Consider the following 20,188-nt stretch of genomic DNA (forward strand, 5'->3'; position numbering starts at 1 on the left):
TCAAGTAAGTCAGTGATTTAAGAGTAATACATGTCCTCATGCAATTCGAACTATATGGTTCATTAAACGTAGTAAACAGAATGAATAAGAAATAAATTTAACTTTGTTCAAACTAAAGCAAGTGAATTAGGCTATTTAGCAGCTCACAACCTGTTCTTGAAATCAGAACTGTAACAATTTATAATTACAAAGACTATATAGAAGAGATGAAATTAAATCATTGCCAAACCATGGCAAATCAGGTTCACTCTCAAAGAATTCATTGAAAACACTATTGCAAAAGGAATGAGTAAGAAGGCAGAGTAACTACAGAGTCAGTTAATTTACCTGTCAAGTCTTTTTAAAAAATTACTCAGTCATCTGGTATTTTGGTTGGACCAAAAAAAGACAGAGCTCTTTAAAATACTCAAGAATTACATTGAACAAAATATATGAATTGAATATATATTAATTGAATAATATAGAATATATATGGAGGAATACCTTAAGAGTAATGTAAAATTTTTAGACTGGAATAATTGGCCTGTTTTCCAGCAGAGGATTCTTTCTATCACATAATTTTTCAAAACTGTAGTGCAATCACATAGCTCATGCTTACTACTTTTTGCAGTTTGCATAATAAAGGAAAAAGGCTTTGACCATCACTATACATAGAAGATACACACAATGACATTACTAGAGCACTTTGAAAATCTGAAAAATGAAGGCACTTGGATGCTAGGAAACACAATGTAAGTACATTAAAAATATATTCCTTGTATCTAGGAAACCAGTTTTAGGGAATGATCCAACAAATCAGTAACCACACTTCTAAAAAAAGTTAAGAACAAATAGTTCTATTTCAGTCATGTACTACTAAATGTGCAGCTGTGTTTTAAGATGCGGTAAGAGAGAAGAAAATGTGTAAACTTAATTCTGATAATTGTGGGAAAGGAGAGCAAGACCTGAACCTCACATTTTATAATATTACAATGGAGTCACCCACTTTGCTTCAATACATGGGTATTTTCCTTCAAATCGTATACCAAGACAAAGCCAAGCATCTCAGACTTACCAGCAGATTGCAGAAAACTGCAGAAGATGAGCAGTACTACTGTTGGAAACATCATGCATGCCCTAACTGCAGAGGTTTTCTCAGCACTACCTTGCGTTCCAAATGGGCAGTACCACTGCTGCCACTTGCTAGGCTTACCTCTTCAAGCTTGGATGCTTTATATATAGAATTGCAATGCCCTCCCTTATTCCCATGGCTTGCAGAAATTGCAACAGCAGAGTACCCGCCAAACAGGATCTCCTCTTTATCAAGTTCAACACACCTAAATGCCATTTAGAAAGAAAAGAAAAAAGAAAACACAAACCTCCTCCAGTACATTATCATTCTTACAAGGTTTCTATAATGGTTTCTATTCATAGCAGCTCAAACACTTTAAACTTCATTTACTGAACAAATTAAGTATTACACCCAAAAGCAAGATACGAAGAGACAATACACAAATTATGATCATTATCTGATAAGGAGAGGAATAATATTGGACCAGTATGCAAGAGGTGCAGGAGTTCTGGAACTGCTGGAAAGAATGTGTGTATAGAAGATGGTAAGGCACTTAAGAACAGAGATACAGATCTCAGTTTTTTTGTTAACTCTCATTAACTTTAATTTGTTCTCCTGAGTGATTATGTTCATCTTTCCCTTGTGTAACATTTTAGGCAAAAATGATAAATTTTGTCTTAGTAAAAAGGGCTTTCAACGGTACAGCTTCTTTCCTGAGTTTGCAAAGGGAGCTCTTGCCTACCACTTACCACTACCAAGGGCAGAGGGCAATCTGTGTTACAAAATGGAAATGGTTATTGCACTGTGGTACTTTGGCAGCTCTGAGAAGTTAATTTCCACCTTCCTACCAACATCCCAAAAGATCATTTCCAGTTCTTTTACAACACTCAGGTCTCTCCACATCACAGGTGAAACACTAAATACACTGGATATGTTCACTGTGTCACTGCCATCACTCAACTGACACAATGTAAGAACTTGCTTCAGGAAAAACAGTCTAATTGGATGACAACTTTTCCCTTAAAATATACAAGGTATGGATTACATCTCCATAAGAATCTCCTCAGCATTTCCTGTTTCACCTATGTAATTCTTATTTTATGCAATTCATTACTTTCCTGGATTCTGATTGTTTTGCCTTTCTCTGATATCATTTCTTTGCTTAAAAACTGGTTCCTCACCATGTTTTCAGAGCTATCGCTTCTGAGTGGTGGGAAAATGTAGAGTGACCACTCTTTAATGTAATTAAAGGCATGGCTCAACCTGGTTGTAATTGAAAAAAAACCCATTAAATTTTAATTGAAATGAAGGTCTGCTTTTTTTTATTTTTTATTTTATTTTATTTTTTATTTTTATTTTACCCTCCAGCAACTGAAGGACAAAGTATATGGTTATTGGTAACATAATTGTGACCCTAAATTCCAAAATTTCTGTTGAAAATTTTCTGCATCTTCTTAATAAGAAAAGAAAGTAAATGAACTAAAGCAAGAAAAAAAAAATCATCTGTTTAGTTAAATCATAGACACTTAAAAAAGAATTCTACACCAAGTATTTGACCACATCTACAAACTGATCATTATCATATCCCATGGTTTCAATGGGATTGTGAACATTTACTATTAAAGTCCTCCACAAGATGAGACAAGAACAATCTCATTACCTTTGACTCTGTAGCATTTGATGCATCTTTTTTTTTGTTCACAGATCCTTTTCACAGAATTCATCTTAATGTAGTTAAAATAACTGAACTTCTAAAATTAAATGTAATAATGTGAGAACTGTCTTTTGACTCCAATATTTACATCTCATATGTGACTTCTACATAGCTGCCTTTTGGGATGCAGGAGTTCATATACTTTAGAAGTGCATAACTGCCCAGGACTTTCTTACTGAACAGGACCTTTTTCAAAAGGCATCACATAAATACCCTGTACAACTTGTCACTTCTGAAAATCTTGATCAAAATGCAAAAATATTAAGTCCTCAAAACTTAAAAAGACTGTCTCAAGCTAACATTACTTATTTTCTATTAGCATACCTTTTTTGGCATATTTGAACATATCTGGTATGAATACAGGCTTGGAAAGAAGTCCGAAATCCTAACATGAAACTGGAAAATAAAATTGCTACATGAAGGAGATTTCACACCAATTTTATCCTGTTCAAAAGAGCACTGCAAATTTGTCTTAGGAATGTAAATAGTCCTATGCTGTAACACATACTGTATATTTTATGTCTTGGTCTTCTGTTCTCATTAAAAAAATAGCTTAAGTGAAAAATCGAAGGAAGAAAGGTTAAGTTTCAATATTAGGTGTTTCACATAAAAGTCTTGAAATACATGTGAGAAAATTCAGTATTGTGAACATATGGAAGGAAGAAAAAGAGGAGTACAATGATTAGTCAAGTCAAAATGAAAGGTAGAAGTATTAGTGCTTCACCTTACACAAGGTAATTTCATGAGTATTCCTCTATTTCAAAATAAATCAAAAGATCAGAGTAACTGACATTACTATTCCAGACATAACAAAACAAACTCCCATTTTGTCTGCCTGTTTCTCTTTGTTCTCTTTCAGGTAATTTAGCTTGGGAGCAAAAGGATTGCATACATGGCTGTTTCTCTAGGCTAAGCTTATTGCACAGATCAGGGGCCCCTGTCCAGTTATCTGAATAGCTGGCAGGCAATCAGGCAGGCAGGAACCTCATAGCCAGCTGGTTGCCTCTGCTGCAGAGATGCTTTCCAAAAAAAAACCCTGGCAGTAAAATAGATACATATTCTGAAAATGTTCCAATTGTGGTAAATAAGAGATTTTAGACTGAGAGCTATTCACCAAAAAAAAAAAAAAAAAAAGGAAAAAATCATAACCAGCTATGCACTTACCTGCAGCCTATGTCTCACTTTTAGGACCCCTTATACTTAGGTTCATGTGTGCGTTTCTACATGCCTCTCTTCATGTTTTTTGTACACTTAAAACTCCTTCCTCAAATGGTGGCTAGAAGCAGTCCAGTGTGATCATGCTATCACACACTAAATAATCCACCTTATGCTTTTAGTAGAAATCCATACTTCCTGCTTTCTTTTTGCTCACCATCAAATCTCCTTCATGATACCTAGAAAATGGCCCATAATTCTGGAGTTTATCAGACACAGTCACACACAAACAGGAAAAAGAATGCTATTAGTAGACTGTTAGGGCTGCCACTCACTTGGAGTCAGCTCTGCTGTCCTTGGGGATCTGACTATAGATATTTAAAATTTCATAGATATTTAAAAATTCATTAAACATTGTAGATTATGTTTTTGCTGCAATGTACAGAGACACAGTAGCTACAGATGTTATGGAGGATTTAATTTCTTGTTTTACAGTTCATATAGATGAAAAGTAAATACAAACTAAGAAACAACTAACAGCACTCTTTCACTGTTCCAAAAGTATCACCTTTACATTTTTCAAAATTACTTTTGTACTTACATGACTGTAAAGTCAAGTCTTTCCCATACACTTGTTAGGAAAAAAACTGTAGAAAATAATGTAAAACACATGCCTCTCAAAGTGGCAAAGACTTCATCAACTGGTACTTATCTTTCAATTATAATTTGTTTGGGACAATGGCCTGAGACCTCCCCGTGTTGGCTTTATGCCTCTGGCATTCGCTTTGATGAATACGTCAGATACTAAAGCTGCTGGGATCTCAGCTGGTGTCAGTCTTTGTACCCTGCCAGCACTAGAGGCTGAGAAAGGCTGCCACTCCCACAGTTCTCTGAAGCATATCCACTGCCCTGAAGGCAAACTTAGACAAAATATTGGAAGGGTTTCTGGAGTAAAGCAGAGAGAGTGTGCATATGTGGTGTGTGTCACTGTGAGAGTATGCTCTTACATGATACCGTGTAATCCTTCCCGTGGACAGGGACATAGGGAAGGCAAGCTGTTTGATCTCATCTCCCACACTCTCTTCTCCTCCTCCTGGATTCTGTGGTGTTGATGCTGGACTCAACTGGTTTGCATTCTGATCTCTTGAGCAGTCTGGGCTGCACAGTTTGTTCTCTAACACTTATTCCTAAATTCATTTTAGGTACAGTGCTGACAGGAAAGAACAGAACAATACAGAGAGAGAAACCACAGAGGGAATACCTCCTTATTCATGTTTGTCTTCTATCTCTTGATACTTGTGTATGGCTTTTTAATTTAAACATCCCTCAAACACTGTATTTGTGAACACAATTTGTGCAGTATCTCTTCAGGCCAAATTTATCTTCTAGTGTTTAAGTAGAAGACACTGATAGGTTGTCATTTGCTTCTAGAAGTGAGATTAAAGGTATTCCTCCTTGCTACTTCACGTCTATTCAGAATGACCTCATAGCAAAGTCTAGAGACAGAATAGACTTCATGCTGAATTATCTCCAAACTTGATGTCCTCCTTTTTTGCCCAAACAGAAAATATTGATACCAATTTTATTTATTTTCTTTTTTAATTTTCTAACATATTTTTGTTCTCCAAGTTGTATTAACATGGAGAACTTGTATCCTATCAGCAAAAATCTGGGAAAGCACAGGTCCTTTTTTTTTTTTTTTTTCTTCACAGCTTTTAGGTTTTACCAATTCAGTGGTACTCCTTTTCAAAGGGAAATTCAGGAGTGAACCTGAATTATATGTTAGTAGTTCTCCTGTGCAGCATGCATTTTTATGCCATATAATAGAGCAAAGGAATGGAAAGCATTACACATGAAAGCAACTTGGTTCAAATGTTTCTAGCTTAGTTAGAACCCAGTTTGCTAAATCACATGAACAGGAAACAGCTTAAGTTCTCCTGATTGCAATACTCATAACTGCCATGCAGCTGACCTAAACCTGTAGTTCGTAATTAATGTTCAAACTAGACTTAGCAAAAATAATTTGCCACTTGTTACATCACAGTTCTATTAATCTAATAATCAGACAGATTTTATTAACAGATATGGAAAGAAAAGCAAATATGTTGTGCGAACTAAGAATCCATTAAATACAAGCTTTGACCTCTGCTGGTTAGGAAGTAAAATAAAACCTCTATTTACACAAATATTAAGAGCTGGGAACAGGAAGTCAGTGGCAATCACATGTTTAAAACTTGCCACTTAATGTGTGTGCATTTTAGAACAAATAGTCTGCAGTTGATGCTAATACAATGTATCTGCTAAGAAAATACGGTCAAGCATAGACTTGTGTTTACCCCTTTATGTGATACATTCTGATTCTTTTTTTTTAATGCATTTTGGTTGACTTGGATTTAAAAAAAAAAAAAAAAGAAACCTGTATTTATCAGCTCTGAATCATGATAGAACAGATTTGTGAAACATGACTTGTACTTTATTCTGGAATTTGGAATCCTCTTTTCAGTTCTAAAGAAATGAAGTTATTGGGTGAATTAAACAAAGTTAAGGGTGTAAAAAAACATTAAGGGATTAATGAGGGTGATTTCCATGCATAAAGTTTCAAGAACAAAGGAAAGCATAGCTATTTTTCCTATCGCTAGAGAGCACTATACATGGAGAATCGTAAAGAAGAATGCATTCAGAGAAGTCATTCATCCTCCTGCAGCAAGAATGAACAATTTACATCACTTCTGTGTATCTCTTCTTTTGACTAGTACAGATAGATGGTGGAACTGCAGCTGCAACCTGCAACTCCTACTTACAGCTGCTTGACCTCTTAGCCTAGACAGCTATATTTCTGTTGTGTCTGTCAGCTCATCATTTAACATATTAAGACCTCACTGTTTGGAGACCACTTTCTGTTTATTTTCATGTAGAATAAAGATGTCAGTGCTATGTTTTCTCACAAAGATTTGACATCTTTTTCCTCATTTTTCACCCTAATACACGCTACAGATTCAGACCTGAAGGCTTTTTGCTTTTGTGTGTGACTAAATATAACTGAATCTATATGCTACTATCAGTCACACTGCCACAATAAGAATAGTTTTTTCCACAGGAAAATACTGTTTAAATAAGTGCACAGGCACTTTGAATACTCTGAGATTCCTAAGAAAGATTAAACGTAATGAAGTATGAAGAATAAGTTAGAAAATTAAAACCAAATATTAAATTGCCTCTATTTGGCAGTTTCTATTTGAAGCTTCACTTTTCAGTTTCTAAACTGAGTACAATATAGCACTGAATTGCTCCACTCTATTATGTAGTTTAACATCTCAAGCTTGGATTTTCTCCCCTTGGGTCAGGTGGTAAGTATCTCACATGCAAATGTACAGGACAAATATAAAGACTATTTCACAGAACTTAGGTAGGATCCAGACTTTTTTTTAGTCCTTACACTTGTGAGCATGACTACTTCCTTGTCCTCTTTGTTAAAGTAATTGCTAAATTAGTAGTAGGTACTGTCAATGAGCTTAATCTTTTTTATTCTAGACCTTCTTTCCTTTCAGGTACATGTTCTACTAGTTTAATTATTGACTTGAAATATCTAGATTCTCAGTGTTCAATTTAAGAACAAGCAGTGGGAGGAATAACAAAAACATGCATCTATGTTAGGTATCTATAAATATAAGATAATAACCAAATGCATTTTCCTAAGAAAATATCTTATCCAAATAAGCTAGATGATTTAACTATTATAACAGGACTCAACATATGTTCCATCTGCTAACACTGTATATATGAATGTATATACATGCTGTATCAATATACATAAATATGTGCATACAAATACACATATATATTTCTGTATGTACATGTATACATAAATATGTATATACATTTGTGTACATATATGCGTATGAATATGCATATTGTACATATATTTATACCATTCTTGTGAGTTGAGAGAACTGTGCTGCTGTCAGGGTGACAGCTCTATACAGAAATAAAACCTCTGACCAATCAAGGTGCTTAATGTGGCTCAAAGCAGTGAAAAAAATGCAGGGCCAGGTTTTGTTTCACTGATGTAATTCTGGCATGAGGTAGGTAATTCTGTTTGAGTTAACATCACAGTTATTCCAAGGGCTGTGAGTGTCAAGCTGTCTATAGTATACTTATCTTAGTTTCTCTGCAGAGTATGAGCAAAGTACTTGCTTGTTGAAAATATGAGGTATATGAGACCTTGAAATCGCCTGTGGGAAATCTGGCAAATTGAACTGCTCCTATGTTTAAGTATTTTAAACAAACAAAACTAATACACCCATGAATGCTGGCAGTTGCTGAAGTCTCATGTACTTAAAAGGTAATATTCCTCAAGTCTCAAAAGCAGAGAAAAATTGATATCTGAGAAGTACCAGAATGTAAAACAATTAAAAAAAACCAAACCAAAATACCCAAACAAAACCACAAAAAACAAACAAACAAACAAACAAAAAGTTGGAACTTCAGTTTTTCTTTCTTTTTGGACAGAGTCTTGGGTGACATGGTCTAGTTTGGTGTCCTTGCCCATGTCAGGGGGTTGGAACTTAATGATCTTAAGATCAAGATGATCTTAAGGCCCTTTCCAAACCTAACTGCTCTATGATTCTATGATTCATCATCTTTATCTATCTTCCACACGTTACCAGGCAGAACTAAATTTATTTTTTTCACTGATCTTACCCAAAAAGCTAGAGCTTATGATGTTTACATACACTCTCATCAATTGTTACAATCTCTTACTTGGTGGAGTGGTGCCTATGTAAATGCGCAGATTCAAGGAAATGTCATGCATCCCTTGCCGTCACCGAGGAAGTATATGTTTCTTGTTACTCTCGGGTTTGGCAGCCTCTGGATTTTCAACAAGAAGCAGACATGGTAATGTTTGATGTTTCATACTGAGTCAGAAAAAAATAGGAGGACCTTCTTTGTATTTAGGACAACCTTTGTATTATCCTTTCTTCTCCTGCAAGAACAGCAAGTACAAGTGTGAGGGATCATTACTTTGTTCTGCAAGGCTTCATATAGAAAGGTGGATATCCCATGAAGCTTGATTTTGAGAACAGAGTGAAATTCAGTTTCAAGCAGCATACTCATTCCTACTCATTATTACTGATATACCTATCTTCTACCTATATCTATCACAGTTATGATCTTGCTTGAGTTTCTTCCAGTAATGCATTGAGAAACAAGACTACATACCATTAAATGTAATAGAAATGTTGAGGTCAATGCCGTGCACATGATGCATGACAAGTAGTGAGCATTATGGCAGTCCTCCCTGGCTCTCAGGTAAGCTTGTTCTTATAGGTTAGCTTACTGAAAAGACTACCAATTTGCTATAACAGCATTGCTGATGACTAGAGCCTTTTTCCAAACTTTCAAGAATCCTGAATTCAGACAAGGGAGTCTGCTAAAGATAAGGACTGTGGCTGGATATGTAATTGTATGGGAAGGCAGCATAGATAACAAAGGACTTGCAATGGACTACTAAGAATGTGCTCTGCAGCATTTTTCATTGACTGCCATTTCCCACACAGTGAAAACTATATGTCCAGATATACCCTGTTTCTTCCAGTCAAGCAATGAAAAGGACATGTCATTGTTTGGAAATATATTTAGTAACCTTTTATCTTTATATCCAATACAAAACAATAGGAAGAGTTCTCTGTAGCCGGTAGTTGCTGTCTAATACTTACATATTATAGCCAATACTGACAAACGGAGATAGTTTTTCTGCAGAAAGGAAAACATCACAAGGGCTGCAACCTACAAACTGTTATATTAAAATCGCAGTAAGCTAAAGTACGTTAGTAACTGTTGAAACACTTCTGCTGGTTTTGCTAGTACTAACTGCATCTTCTGCTATTTTGTTATGCTTGCAATGATGATGATGATGGTGAGAGAGAAAAAGGTATTTTCCAGCAGTTTTTACAGTTTTTCCCCTAAGGGCCCTTCTCCTCACATCCCACTTGGTATGTGAGCACTGAGAGTAAGCAGTAAGAACAATGAAGTACCTGCTGCTGGGAGATGGAGACTCTACTGTTTTCCACAACACTATGTGGTAATGCCAGAATACATTAAGGCAGCCTGTATCACAGGATTCTTACTTGGAAAGCACTTTTTCTTGAAGCAAACAAAATAAACAGTCTTGACAATTCTCTTGACAATCTGTGCTGAGGACATTTGCCATTTATCTTGATCATTCATACACAATTGCTTTCGTAACACTAAGTCAGATAAAGAAACCACTGGATTGCTGAAGGCACATTTATTGCCTATAAAGCCTGTCCCTGCATGAAAGTCCTTCCTGATTTCACAGATAAAAGCTGCACAGCACTTAGGACACTGCTGTCTGTACTGCTACACTGAACTGTATCACTGATATTGTAATTCTGAAGATTATTTTCTTAGCAATGTGTGAAAAATCATATTGTGTGCGATGTCCAAGATTCAGCACGTTAATGCTGTCTGTTTGCTGAACCAAATCTTAAAGAGACCAGCAGAAGGCAGTTAAATGACCACAATTAAAAATCTTGCAAGCAAGCATCACACTCAACAGGTATCTCAACAGTGACATAAACATGATTCACCATGTCAGGATACCCTCAAGCATTTGAGGCTTTGAAATATTTACTGCAGTGTTCTCTAATGGATACAAGAATATACAAATAGAAGTTGACTCTGGGTTTTTGATTGCTTATTGTCACTTAAGATGCAACCCATCTGTTCTTTTCATGTGGCCTTTCCAAATATTCAGCACATTTTGAGACATATGGGTTTAATGCAGTCACACTACTAGTTCTGCCAAAGGAAATGTTCACTCACAGCTGGCAAGGAGGGAAGTAGGAGAAACTTCCATCTTTACTGAAGTATGTACTGTTAAGTATTATCATCTAAAATGCCCACATTATTAAAGTAGGATTAAAAAAAGACATACTGGTTTCCCCGGCTGCCTTCTGCAGACTTGCAAGACTTTATGAATTAGGATCATCAAGATAACACTTGCTGGATCTGACAATAATGATAAGATCACATACGATTCACAAAGAGACCAGTAACGTATCTTGACACTTGTGGCTAAAGACTGCTACTGAGTGGAATACCTCTTTGAACCAGGGAACTTTTGTCTGATTACCCATACAAAATAGTACTGTGCTTGCTGTACCCAATGTAGAAATACAAAAGCAGAACAGCATGAGAATTTGTGGAAATGCTCTATTAACAAGGCTGTTACAAAGCATCTGTGACTTGTGATCTAATAAATCATCTTGTTGCTTTTGCCAGGATAAATTGTGCAAACGTGCCTACAACTTGCCATCAGTAAAGACACTGCAGATACTCATGCAAACATGTATCTGTGACAGACACTTCCAAATCAAAATTCCCATTTTAGTTGGGATTTTGGTTTCCAAAATTCCATATGGTACCATGCTTTGTTGATATCCTTACTTTGGGATCAAGGAAACTTCTGAGTAGCTTTAAAAAGTTTGGAGCATTCACCTGAGAGTAGATCAGATAAACTCAACTCATAATGTCCTGGAATCAAAATCCAAACATTCAGCTTATACATTTTTTGATTCCTCATTTATCAGGTTTCTACTTCACATTAAAAAAAAAATGCTGAAGTTCTCCCCAGTTCTCTGACACTGAAGTTCCATGGACATCAATGCAAAAATAGGCAGAAGCATTCAGAAATAGGAAGAAGTTGCTAAGACATGATTCTATCCTTCCTCACGTAACAACCAAGACTTTTGGTGATTATCTGTGACATTCTGATGTGTGAGTTTGGGGCTGTTGTTAGTCTAGACAAACTTAGATGGGCCTGAAGCACTGAAAGCCTACTATCCAACAACACTGATGCTAACTGAACAAAAATATACAGAAGCAGACATGGAAACATTCATCAATGGAATAAAAAAAAAGTAACTTTAAAAAAAATCCCAACAAACCCAACCCTGTAATTATGGCTATAGTAGCTTGTTTGTGGTTTGTGTGGAGTGAAATGCAGTGGTAAAGAGTATCTCTCACTCTCCAAAGACTAGTTAACTCTTCCATTTGTACTACCCCCCATGCTATCAAATATTACACCAAATACTGATTTCCAAGCCAAGAAAATCATGAATGTGCTGTGCTGGCTGCTAGGGCATATTCTGACAGACTCAAGTCTTGAAAAGGACTCTCGAAGTTCTAATGGCAATGTAGGGTCATACAGGTGTGCAGGATGCCTGATTAAGAAAATCATCTGGTGAGCTTAAACCATTTTAACCCATAAACTCATAACGAAATGCCTTTATGGCAGGTTATCCTGAAAGAGGTTAGCTGATTACTTCAGCCACATTAAAAGCAGCCCATCAAACTATTATGCAAATTGAAAACACTAGCCAAAAGTTACAGCTACTGAGAACTACTGCAAACACACAGAAAATTATAAACAACCAAATTACTTGTACAAATAGAGTTGCTGTATTTTTCAGTATTTCTCTGGAAGATTATCCAAGCCCTGTGATTCAAGATCTCTATAGATTTCATACTACTTATACACTCCAGAGCGGGGGGGGGGGGCGGGAAGACGCACCCCCAACTTCCTGCTAGTGTTGTCTTACTTGAAATGACTTATGAATTTATTGCCACTGCAAACATCTGCTGTAACATTCCACATCCTTCAGACTCACAGGGTGGTGTATTTGGCAACTACAGTGCTTTCACCTCTTGGACTCAGAATTTGACCAAAACCATCTGCATGTGAGCCTCCAACAGTACACCATGGTAAACTGTAGTCAAACTATGTGGAAGCATTACATTGGTCTTCTCAATAAAACTGAGTTTTCTTTAAAAACAGACTAGAACAGTTAACAATTCAAATGATGAGGCTTCAATGGGGGGGGGGGGGGGGAAGAGAAAAAACTGGGAGAAGACTGTAAACACCACTCCCCACCTATAGCATCCTCACAACCCAGTCTTCTAACCTGTGGCACGTTTTCCCCTCAGCAAACCCCCACAGCCTCAGGCACTCTGTGCACGTTCTCCTGCGCGTTCATCAGGACTCACCTCTGAGGAGGCATACCTGCTCCTGACCTTTCTCCACAGTACCACGCTGCAGACCCCTCCTCACATCACTTTCCTCTCACGCCGGCTACAGCCCTTCTTCCCTCCCTCCCTCCGCCGTTCCCGACCCTTTCCTTCCCGCGCATGCACAGGCGCCCTCAGGAAAAGTGCGCCCTCTCCTTAGAGCTGTGCCTGACACAGGAGGAGCTCACCACGAGAAAAGAGGTAGTTTTTTCCTGTACGGCTCACTTGTCCTCTTTTAAAGCAAAATGCTACACAGTACGCACTAAGTTCGAGGCAAGTGGGCAAAATGTGTACTGTCCTTTGTATACTATTTGAAGAAACGGGTGGGGAGCAGCCTGACATGGCTTGTCAGGTATTGAACTGTGTGTTCCTGTCACTTGTGCAAATACAAGAGCTTGGGTGGCGAGCTTAGTGGGGGAATGAGCAGAATTTTTGTTGGTGTTAAAGTCTATCTCGTGTTCCTGTACATGGGGAGTATTTATGTTTTATCAGAAGATAGGAAACTGCCTGATACGAATTTTCTTTACCAGTCACTGGAGGAAGTTCCTGACTGCCGAAGGGCAAATGGAGCTCTCCCCTGTCAACAGGGCTGAGGAAGCCATGCTGTGAAACTTCTGCAACCACAGCCCTCTGGTGTATTCCTCAGATGCCTTTTGGAGACAGGGGTCACTCTGTGGTCTGAAATGTCTGTGGTCAGTCTGTCAGAGCCCCCCGAAGCCATCACTTGGAGGGGGAACTTGCTGTAAGTGGTTCAAGGAGCCTGTGGTAGGACTGGGTGTTCCCTGGCTGGCTGGTTGTCATGTGTGGCAAAGTGGGAATGGCATATTCCTGAATGTTTTCTATCCTAAGGTATAGTGTCTGTCACTGATGCTGGCCCGTGTGAACCCAATGGAGTTTGTTTCGGGCCTGGGTTTCTTTTCTGTCTCAGTGTTATGTATGTTGCCACAGCCTGCAGCAATCTTATTTGTTCTCCTCTATGAGCATGATTTTTTTAACACCAAATTTTACTGTGGTTTTAAACTCTGTTGTGAATAATGAGAATATTAAGGTGTCTCAAAAAAAAAAAAAAGGTAAACATTGCATACGTGCTGGTAGAAAACAAATTATACCACTGTCAAAGATTATATCATCTTTACAACTGTCCATTTTTTTAAGGAAATAGCATCCTTGCATGTGAGTGAAAACCTCCCCCAGCCCTGTTTCCATAGTTTAATTTGAAAATTTTCTTTATTTGTAGCATACACTTTTGAGATGTTCTGTTGAAGTGCTTCACAATAATTGAAAAAAATAGTAAACCACAAAGGTAATTTACGTAGATATAGTGTATCGAACTAAATTCAGCTGTGGGGTTGATGTAGTCTGTTTTGATTACTCAACATTTAGCCTTCATTTTCCTTAAATTCTTTTCTGTAATATATTCAAAAGTATATATGCTCTGCTTTAAAGTCCAGTTACCAGTGAGGTGACAAAGAGCATAATCTTTTGGATGTAATTTAGATCTAGCATGCTAAGTAAATATATTCTAAGCCAAGAGCAGGAAATAAAAAGATTTTTTTATGTTTTCCATTTTGTAGATCAGTAATAATTTTGTGGTGCTCGGAGGGTGGATGTTTGGTTTTTAATTTTTGTTGGCTGTAAGTATTACTGTTTTAAATCTTAAAGGGTCAATATGCACTTTGCTATCTCTGGAATGCAGGATTCTGCGTAGGTTAATAATCTCCAGCATCACTTTTATATCAAAGAATCCAATAAAATTTGAAGTGTTTACTCTTAGCTGAGTTTCCAGAGCTTTAACTATGCAATCAATAGATAAAGTATGTTTACATACTTCTGGCAATCAGTGAGTTGGTATTTACTATTTGCATTCAGTGATGATGTTGTTAATAACAGATTGTGATATCTCTGCAAGTTCCATACAGGTTTTTTTACACTCTCGGTCTAGCAGCCAAGTTTATCTCATCTTGTACCTATGCTATCTAAAGAAATTTTCAGGGTATTTGTATAGATTTTGTTCACAGAACCAAATGGAATCCTCTGAAGCAGAGCAAATGTGGAGAAATGGCTGCTTGACATCTTTTGGCAGTATTTCTTTGGAGCAATTGCTGAACTTACAGGATAGCTTTCAGAGTAAAGTGTTGCCTACCTGAAATAAGAACTTGTGGTGGGTTGACCCTGGCTGGATGCTGGGTGCCCACCAAAGCCAGTCTGTTACTCCCCCTCCTCGACTGGACAGGGGAGAAAAAATACGGTGCAAGGCTCATGGGTTGAGATAAGGACAGGGAGACCGCTCAGCAATTACTGTCACGGGCAAAATCAAATCCAAGCAGGATAACGAGAAATAAACCCAAACCTTAAAACACCTTTCCCTGACCCCTACCTTCTTCCCAGGCACAACTTCACTCCTGATTTTATCTACCCTATGCTTGGCCAGCATCCGTCTTGGAGCTGGCTGGCATTGGCTCTGTTTGACACAGGGGAAGCCACCTCTGTAGGCCCACTGCTAGCAAAATCTTGCCACATAAATACAATACAGAACTAGTTAAAAGGAATTGTGGTTTTGGTACTTTTGATAGGTCTTGCTAGTTAATATAGGCTCTTTGGATCTAAGCAAGTCCTCTGCTTCCATTTAAGAATAAGTGGGGGGAAAAAAATGCCATTACGTTACTGTATATCATTAATTATCAGGCATTATTTAGTAATTGACGTGAGATCTGTAAGGATGGAAACTTTGTTTACTTCTGCAGCACAACAGAAAGTTTATATTCTGAGCACATTCTCTATGAATGGGACTAAAAAAAAAGAAAACAAACAAGAAAAAAACAAACAAATAAAAAAACACCTAACACTTTATTTTTGCTCTGACAATGATCTTTTATTTTCTTTATAAAGTGCTACTTAAACAGGTCTTACTGAATAGTCTTAGTGTGTCAGATTTTTTTCTGAATTTCAATTCAGCATGTCTCTTATTCTTTCCCGTTTTCATATTTTTCACTCTTATTTCCTTCCTATTAATCCTTATGTTTATAAGGGGCCCAAATCCCGTGCTCAGGCAAGGCCTTTTAGAGCTGGTTGCCCAGGACCATGTCCAGATGGCTTCTGAATATGTCTAAAAATGGAGAGTCTATCACTTTTCTGGGCAACCTGTTCCAGTGCTTCCTCACTGTCATGGCAAGAAAAGTGTTTCCTTATGTTTAAATGGATCCTCCTGTACTTCTGTTTGTGCATATTGCCTCTTGTCCTCAGGCACCACTGAAAGGAGCCTGTCTCAAATCATAACACCCTCCAGTCAGCTATTTATATACATTGATAGGATCTTCCTTCAGCCTTCTCTTCTCTAGGCTGAACAATCCCAGCTTTCTCAGCCTTTCTTCAAATGTGAGATGTTCCAGCCTCTTCATTACCTTTGTGGCTCATTGTTAGACATGTCAGTGCCTCTTTTGTACTGTGGAGCCCAGAACTGGACACAGCATTCCAGGCGTGCCCTCACCGGTGCTGAATAGAGGACAACAGTCACCTTCCTTGAGCTGCTATCAATACTCCTAATGCATCCCAGGATATAATTAGCCTTCTTTGCTGTAACAGTGCATTGCTGGCTCATGTTCAGCTTGGTGTCCACCATGATTTCCACATCTTTTACAAAACTTTCCAGGTGGATGGCCCCCAACACATACTGGTGCCTGGGGTTGTTCCTCCCCAGGTGCAGGACTTTGCACTTTGTTGAACTGCATGAGGTTCCTGTCAGCCTACTTCTACAGCCTGTTCAGGTCCTTCTGGATGGCAACACAACCCTGTGGCACACCAGCCATTCCTTGCAGTTTTGTGTCATCTACCCTATCATCCAGATTATTAATGAAGATGTTAAACAGGACTGCACCCAGTACTGACCCATGGATTACACTGCTAGTTTCTGGTCTCGAACTACATTTGTGCCAGCTTTGCAGCTTGTCTATGAGGATCCTGTGGGGAGATAGCACCAAAAGCCATAGTGGAGTCTAGGTAGGCAGTATCCACTGCTCTCACCTTAGGCCAGTATTTCAGTCATACATAGCTATCAAGTTGGTCAAGTGTGATTTTCTGGTGGTGAATCTATGCTGAGTACTCCCAATGACTTCCTTGTCCTTCATGTGCCTGGAAGTGGCTTCCAGGATTAGTTGCTCCATCAGCTTCCCAGGTACTGAGGTGAGGCTAACCAGCCTCTAGTTTCCTGGGAGGTTCCCTTAGAGGAAGTACTGAGATCTCACCTTGTATATGAAGTGTTTCCATTAGTTTTAAACAGTTACTTTCAAACAAATATTACTAACCTTCAATTTGCTGGTAGAAAAGCCTAAGTGCTAAAAATCTCTTTCTATGGCTTCGTAGAGTATTTTGATTCCTTAAGTATTGCTTAAAATATTCGTATCTCAAACATTAAAATAAATGGTATCTCAAACACTCAAAAAACTTCAGCAGTTATATGAAGTTGCTCTGATTCTTTTGCATGCCTCCCATCAATGGTCTCTGTATTCTTCAGTAAGTATAACAAAAGTATTTTCTAAAAAAGAATCATTGCTATTTGTTAGTAACCATTAGTTATTTAAATAGCTAAAACCAGTTGATTTTATTATAGTGATCTTTCCTTCCTCCTGTCTGAGGCCATGACTTCTGTCCAAGATCGCAGCAATCCTGCCTCAGCTCTCTCCTCTACTCTCCTTTTCCCATCCCTTTTCATGTGCCAGGGCTTCCCTTGGTTCTGGACCATGCAAAAAACATTACACACTCTGCTCAGTGCTACCGCCTACTGTGCAAGTGCTTTACTCAAAATGCTAGGCAGGACTGGAATCACTGGGAAGCTAGCGATTAGGAGAAAAGTTGATGTCTCTAGTCCAAGGCAGAGAAACTTTCAGGGCAGTCAGAGCTGGTAAACAGCATTCTTTAGAAGGTTCTGACTTAAAGAGTTCTTAACAAAGCTTAAATTGGATTCCTAGCCCTGAAATCATGGCATGCAGATGCTGTTTCTGGTTTAAGGTGAGCTGGTTTAAGGTTTAAGGTGAGCTTTTCCTGCAAGGCCTAAAATACCATGACTCATTTGTAAGATCTTGTTTCTCTGCCTTCCTCTAAGTTACACAACAAGGCAGCTATTTAACATAGGGAGCTCTAGCTCAATCTCTTCTATTCACCACTTCCTTTATTAACTCCCACTACCACTGACAGTGTTCCTTTGTATGTCCTAAGCAGCACACGGTTTAACACTCTTCTGCCAGGCAGGAAGAAACTGATTTGTGTCTATCCAAAGATGAGGATACAAGGAGAGGAAGAGATAGCAGTCTGGAACTGGATCTGGTTTTGCCAGTTGTTCAACTGACAAGAGTTTTGCCAGTTGTTCAACTGACAAGAGTTTATGGCAGGAGCTGTGTACCCCAACAAGGTACCCCAACAACCATGGATCAGCACAAAATTACTATTTCCTCTGCACCAGCCTGTGCTGTAGAAAACTTTGCTTTATCAATGCCAAAAGCAAACTCTGGTCAAGCAGCCATCTTCTTCCAGTGCTCTGCTTCTGTCACCTACTCCATGTAGCTTTGCACTTTCTCTGCTGTGTAGGCCTTTGTGTAGACCAAGTAGGCACCATACAGCTGCAGCCATTTCTCCCAAGGACAACTTGATGTTGCTAGAAAATAATTCCCACACCTTGTTGTGGTAGCAACTTTGAGATGTTGATCATTTTCAGGTTTGTCCCCTTTAAAGAGTAGAAGGATGGCAGCCATTCTGAATAGCAACATTCATAAATGGTGGGCTATTATCCTGTTTTTTTAGGTTAATTAGCAGCATTAGAGCACTGTACATTTTATAAACCTGCACAGAATGTGAAGGCTAGGATGGAAAGAAACTAATTTGGTGGGCACTGTCCCCTCTGAAAAGCATCTCTTCTGAAAAGTATGTAATACTGCAGAGCTGCTTCGTTTCTGTGAAAGGAAACCCTTAGTACTGCAGGAGCAGGAGGTCTGATAAGCCAAACAAGTAGGTAATTTGGAAAACAAATCCTTTCATTAAGCATAGCAAGTGCATACAATGTAAAGGGGCAAGATACGTTTTTACTCTTATGGTCTATTGGGTAGAGGATAAATAGATAATTAATATGGTACTTAGTGACCCTTCACATTCACATTAGCTCATGTGTTTGGGGATCTTAATTTCTACTCGAAAGAATTGGACAGGACTCTCCCTTACCAAGTAGCCTAGGAGTATCACTCTGTGTCATGGTAATTAACATGAAAATCATATCTTCAGAAATTTGGAGTGGAAATAGGTAGATGACTTCCACATACCTAATTCTCACCACATATTTCAATGAGCAGAAGTAAACAGGTTTGGTAAATGGTACGATAGCATATAATGGATAAGTGGTGTAATAGCAAAATTTTCTGTTGTCTGGCTATAGGCAAAATTTTCTTGGTTTCCCTCAGTGTGGATCAGGAAATCCGTTTTATCTGACAGAGAATCCGTGTGCCTTGGCAGTTCTGCAGTTTAAACTTGACTGCTCGTCCAGAAATCCCTATTGTAAACGTCAGGTAGACTTGGCTGCTTCTGCATGCACTCCACTGTCCCTTAATTGATTAATATTGCTTTATTTATAAAGTTCTGCAGGCAGAGGTGACACTTGTATGGTTGCATTTGGATGGTGTTTGAAATATTGCTGAGTATAGAATGGCTGTCACATTTAACAGCACAGTAACAGCACTACCCATATTTTATATGCAATTGTGCAAAGTGATTTGAGCATTTCTGAACTTGAAAGCTAAGAATTTCTTCTTCAATCTACATTAAAATTAATTATTTAGAAAAAGAAGGTTCATGAGTTTTCACTTTTGACTTTACATTTAACAGGAAAAAATTTGACCTGGCATAGACAAGCTGTACTGCTTCATAGCAGTCATTCCCTGGATTTACACAGGTGCAGCACTGCAACATTATCTACCTGTATATTTGTGCATATTGCTTTAAAAATTTTTAAGAAAAAACAAATACACAATTTCAGTGAGAGTTATCTTTTCCTGCTTCTTAAGATTTTGCATTTTAGTATGATTTGTTATTATTTTACCAAGGTGTTTCTTAATATTCCATATTAATATTTCAAATAAGGAAACATTTCTTCTTTATTTGGCATTTTTAAACAAAAACTTAAGATCAATGAATAAAGT

At 38.0% G+C, this 20,188-nt stretch overlaps 1 protein-coding gene across 1 annotated transcript in view; it reads right to left on the reverse strand.

The window, feature by feature from the left end:
* The window catches only part of MUC6 (mucin 6, oligomeric mucus/gel-forming), a 64,196-nt gene extending 51,139 nt beyond the window's left edge, over positions 1-13,057 (reverse strand). Inside the window, exon 1 of the mRNA XM_065682675.1 lies at positions 12,990-13,057. The gene's annotated coding sequence lies outside the window, so the exon portion shown is untranslated. The remainder of the gene's footprint in view (positions 1-12,989) is intronic.
* Between the last annotated feature and the right edge of the window lie 7,131 nt (positions 13,058-20,188).

Source organism: Lathamus discolor, chromosome 6 (assembly GCF_037157495.1).
Source record: "Lathamus discolor isolate bLatDis1 chromosome 6, bLatDis1.hap1, whole genome shotgun sequence".
In the NCBI taxonomy this organism is placed as follows: Eukaryota; Metazoa; Chordata; class Aves; order Psittaciformes; family Psittacidae; genus Lathamus; species Lathamus discolor.